This window comes from Megalopta genalis, unplaced genomic scaffold (genome assembly GCF_051020955.1).
Source record: "Megalopta genalis isolate 19385.01 unplaced genomic scaffold, iyMegGena1_principal scaffold0841, whole genome shotgun sequence".
Lineage (NCBI taxonomy): Eukaryota > Metazoa > Arthropoda > Insecta > Hymenoptera > Halictidae > Megalopta > Megalopta genalis.
The window spans coordinates 27501-33089 of NW_027476910.1; the positions used below are offsets into that span (position 1 = coordinate 27501).

At 42.3% G+C, this 5589-nt stretch overlaps 1 non-coding gene across 1 annotated transcript; it reads right to left on the reverse strand.

The window, feature by feature from the left end:
• Positions 1 to 1016: 1016 nt before the first annotated feature.
• Positions 1017 to 2936, reverse strand: LOC143263592 (small subunit ribosomal RNA). Its single transcript, XR_013036989.1, has one exon. It is a non-coding gene; the product is annotated as a small subunit ribosomal RNA (ribosomal RNA).
• Between the last annotated feature and the right edge of the window lie 2653 nt (positions 2937 to 5589).

Here is a 5589-nt window from a genome sequence, read left to right on the forward strand (position 1 = left end):
ATATTCAAACTGGACAATTATCAACCCGATACTGGATTCGAAAAGTTTCTCTCTCCTTTCGTCGTTATTTACACCGGACGGACTCACGGCCGGCTCTAGCTGGGTGTCATATATATATATACGTCCCACGCTCATGCTGCCACTAGCGCGCAACAGAGTAGGGTGTCAATGACAACGACACAGCATTGAAACGAGCTACACAAGCCGGTCTCTCTTGATACCAATGTAAACGAGCATTAAGTTATCTTCAGACTGCCCGATATTTTCGTCCTTTGGACTTTCCCAACGATTCCTTTTTTTCTTTTTTTTTTACACACCACAGCGAAGACTTGAGGAAGCGTGATTAGCACGCTCGCATCCCTCCCTGTCCTACTACAACTGTGTGTGTGTGTGTAAAGAAAGAAAAAAGAATACATTGGCTTTCTCTCTATCGAGAAGATGGCCTACGCAACGCAGATCAAAGGCCTAATACGTGTAATATAATACGCGTCTGGCCGTGTATAAATCACGCACGAATGATCTGGTCGGGCCCAACTCTTCTCGTACGCTTATTTTTCCGTGTTGGGGCACTATCATAAAATCACACAAACCCCAACACGTGTGTGTCTTGGAAGGAAGATGGCCTACGCAACGCAGATCAAAGGCCTAATACGTGTAGTACACACGTCTGCCGTGTAAATCACGCACGAATGATCTGGTCGGGCCCAACTCTTCTCCACCACACCACATCCCAACTTTGTACATTTTTATATATTTTTGTGCGTTGGGGCACCTTCATAATCACAAACCCCAACAACACATATATCTCTCTCTCTTTGAAAGATTTGTTGTGGCCTACGCAACGCAGATCAAAGGCCTAATACGTGTAGTACACACGTCTGGCCGTGTAAATCACGCACGAATGATCTGGCGGGCTCAACAATATCTTTTTTTTTTATATGAATTCTTATCCACAAACTAATCGAATTCATTTTCTCTCCTCCTCTCCTCTCTCTTTGAGATATATTGGAACATTGTAATGATCCTTCCGCAGGTTCACCTACGGAAACCTTGTTACGACTTTTACTTCCTCTAAATAATCAAGTTTGGTCATCTTCCCGGCATCATCGGCAATGCCGAAACATTGCCGCGCACCAGTCCGAAGACCTCACTAAATCATTCAATCGGTAGTAGCGACGGGCGGTGTGTACAAAGGGCAGGGACGTAATCAACGCGAGCTTATGACTCGCGCTTACTGGGAATTCCTCGTTCATGGGGAATAATTGCAAGCCCCAATCCCTAGCACGAAGGAGGTTCAGCGGGTTACCCGGGCCTTTCGGCCAGGGAACACACGCTGATTCCTTCAGTGTAGCGCGCGTGCGGCCCAGAACATCTAAGGGCATCACAGACCTGTTATTGCTCAATCTCGTGCGGCTAGAAGCCGCCTGTCCCTCTAAGAAGATTTGTTTGTACGTTGGTAGTAAAAACCCCACCGGCAGAAGCCGAGAGCCTTCGAGATACCATAATTACGTCTATTTAGCAGGCTAGAGTCTCGTTCGTTATCGGAATTAACCAGACAAATCGCTCCACCAACTAAGAACGGCCATGCACCACCACCCACCGAATCAAGAAAGAGCTATCAATCTGTCAATCCTTCCGGTGTCCGGGCCTGGTGAGGTTTCCCGTGTTGAGTCAAATTAAGCCGCAGGCTCCACTCCTGGTGGTGCCCTTCCGTCAATTCCTTTAAGTTTCAGCTTTGCAACCATACTTCCCCCGGAACCCAAAAGCTTTGGTTTCCCGGAAGCTGCCCGCCGAGTCATCGTAGGAACTTCGGCGGATCGCTAGCTGGCATCGTTTATGGTTAGAACTAGGGCGGTATCTGATCGCCTTCGAACCTCTAACTTTCGTTCTTGATTAATGAAAACATTTTTGGCAAATGCTTTCGCTTCTGTCCGTCTTGCGACGATCCAAGAATTTCACCTCTAACGTCGCAATACGAATGCCCCCATCTGTCCCTATTAATCATTACCTCGGGGTTCCGAAAACCAACAAAATAGAACCGAGGTCCTATTCCATTATTCCATGCACACAGTATTCAGGCGAAGGTAGCCTGCTTTGAGCACTCTAATTTGTTCAAAGTAAACGTACCGGCCCACCTCGACACTCAGTGAAGAGCACCGCGATGGGATATTAGTTGGACCGCCCCGTGAAGAGCAAAGCCCACCGGTAGGACGTACCACATAATGCCAGTTAAACACCGCGAGCGATGAACCGACACTGTGACACACAGATTCAACTACGAGCTTTTTAACCGCAACAACTTTAATATACGCTATTGGAGCTGGAATTACCGCGGCTGCTGGCACCAGACTTGCCCTCCAATGGATCCTCGTTAAAGGATTTAAAGTGTACTCATTCCGATTACGGGGCCTCGGATGAGTCCCGTATCGTTATTTTTCGTCACTACCTCCCCGTGCCGGGAGTGGGTAATTTGCGCGCCTGCTGCCTTCCTTGGATGTGGTAGCCGTTTCTCAGGCTCCCTCTCCGGAATCGAACCCTGATTCCCCGTTACCCGTTACAACCATGGTAGGCGCAGAACTACCATCGACAGTTGATAAGGCAGACATTTGAAAGATGCGTCGCCGGTGCTATAAGACCATGCGATCAGCACAAAGTTATTCAGAGTCACCAAAGCAAACGATGGACGAGTGTAAACACCCGCCACCGATTGGTTTTGATCTAATAAAAGCGTTCCTACCATCTCTGGTCGGAACTCTGTTTTGCATGTATTAGCTCTAGAATTACCACAGTTATCCAAGTAAATTTTAGTACGATCTAAGAAACCATAACTGATTTAATGAGCCATTCGCGGTTTCACCTTAATACGGCATGTACTGAGACATGCATGGCTTAATCTTTGAGACAAGCATATGACTACTGGCAGGATCAACCAGGGAACTATACAATATGTATATATAAAATGGACAAAATTTAAATCCTTTTCCATCGTCGCCTGTTTCATATATATATGTCAGGTCGACACACCACTTTTCTCTTTCAAATATGTACAAGTTTTGCCACATTCCGCGCTTGTAACATATCTTCTTTAACGCTCAATTTCTTTCATTTTTCTACCATACAGATATTTTACCGTACGCCCAAAAACGTACGTATTATATTTTTGTTCTATCATAAAATCACATTTTTCTACGTACGCCAGCTTCGTACGTTTCTATCTTTGCCTTCATAAAATCACAAGATAATTTTATCTTCAAGAGTCTCGCTATTAACATCTTGTAAGATAAATGTACGTCCCAGCTAAAACGTACAAATACTTCAAATTAAGTAATAATATATCATCGCTATTGACAAATTTTTAAGATCCAAGACACAGTTCTCTCTATATGTTTTAATATTTTTTATGTACTCAAATATATTCAAAGGAAAAAGTACATGGGTGATGCCATAGTCGTGGAAGCGCGTACGCTCACGCTGATCTTCTGACCGCCGGAAGCACGAAACCTCTGATCTGGGCAAAATCGGCAAGCCGAGGAAGAACGGACAGGACACATGCTGGACTGGCGAGAAAGCGTGTTCTTCCGCTCGCGCTAGGCATTTCGATTTCTGACACCTCTTGATTTAAAAAATCAGTTTTTTGATAGTTTTCTCTCTCCACTGGGCTATTCATTTTAGCCACAGTTTTCAATTGGTACGATTTGCTTCCAAATCTTACAGATGCATTTTAAAAAATTTTTCCATCGCTCGGACAGAAGAGTCGATTGCTCAGTGAGTACGAGTATACATACAAAGTGCATACGGGTAACCAACCCCGTAGGGCTTGCCACATATGGGCCATTCGGTCAAAGACACCGACCCGTGGCCACGCTGTGTGGAGAAAAGTCCGTAACGTAAACGGCACGAAACAGTCAGGACCGAAGCCCCGAAGGAGCTCTGAGACAGCTTCTCGACCGAGATCGTAGAATTGGCCCAAAACCCGCTCTGCTCCGTCCGCCTCGCACGGACCGTGTATCTCTTATAGATACCGAACGGCCGGCAAGGACGCCGGCGCCGCCGGCCGAATAGCACGCGCGCTTATGAGTGTAAACCGCCGCGGCAACAGACCGCCCGGCCGTGCTGTTGTAACATAGCGCGTGAACGAACGAAAAAAAAATTTATAGTAAACATTAAAATAAATTACATTACCGTAAACTAGACAAAAAATTACACATTTTTTCCCAATATGAAAATTTTCACAAACTTTTCAAAGTCCCATCGCATCGAGTAAACTTTTTTAATAACGCTTCCGCACGATTCTAAATGCTTAATCCATATGTGAAATCGTTCACTGATCACGAATATCGTATTTAAAAAAATTACAAAAATTTATTTTTCAAAATAATCAAAAAAAACCGAAAAATCACAAGAGTAAAGTACCATTATTTTAAACAATATGTCGTTCTAAATGCTTAATCCCTATGTAAAAAAGTTATCTAAGCAAGAATATGTAATTGAAAAAAATTAGAAAAATTTATTTTAGCCGTAAATCGAAAATAATGGGGACACCGGAGCTGTTCGAAGCGCCGAGACGCGCCGCGTACGGCCGAATATTTTCTAAGTCCCAACGTACCGATCAAGAGTAAAGTACCATTTTCCTACATTAGATTTCGTTCTAAATGCTTAATCCCTATGTAAAAACGTTAGTTAAGCAAGAATATCGTATTTTTAAAAAAATCTAATGATAGGATTTCCCAGAAAATTGAAAAAACCGAAAAATGTCAAGAGTAAAGTGCCATTTTCTGACATTAGATTTCGTTCTAAATGCTTAATCCCTATGTAGAAACGTTAGTTAAGCAAGAATATCGTATTTTTAAAAAAATCTAATGATAGGATTTTTCAGAAAATTGAAAAAACCGTAAAATGTCAAGAGTAAAGTGCCCTTATTTTAAACAATGTATCGTTCTAAATGCTTAATCCCTATGTAAAAAAGTTATTTTAGCAGGAATATGTTATTGAAAAAAATTAGAAAAATTTATTTTAGCCGTAAATCGAAAATAATGGGGACACCGGAGCTGTTCGAAGCGCCGAGCGCGCCGCGTACGCCCGAATATTTTCAAAGTCCCAACGTACCGATCAAGAGTAAAGTACCATTTTCCTACATTAGATTTCGTTCTAAATGCTTAATCCCTATGTAAAAACGTTAGTTAAGCAAGAATATCGTATTTTTAAAAAAATCTAATGATAGGATTTCCCAGAAAATTGAAAAAACCGAAAAATGTCAAGAGTAAAGTGCCATTTTCTGACATTAGATTTCGTTCTAAATGCTTAATCCCTATGTAGAAACGTTAGTTAAGCAAGAATATCGTATTTTTAAAAAAATCTAATGATAGGATTTTTCAGAAAATTGAAAAAACCGTAAAATGTCAAGAGTAAAGTGCCCTTATTTTAAACAATGTATCGTTCTAAATGCTTAATCCCTATGTAAAAAAGTTATTTAAGCAGGAATATGTTATTGAAAAAAATTAGAAAAATTTATTTTAGCCGTAAATCGAAAATAATGGATCGAGCGAATCGGTCGATTGCGCCGAGACGCGCTATGATGCAACAGACGAG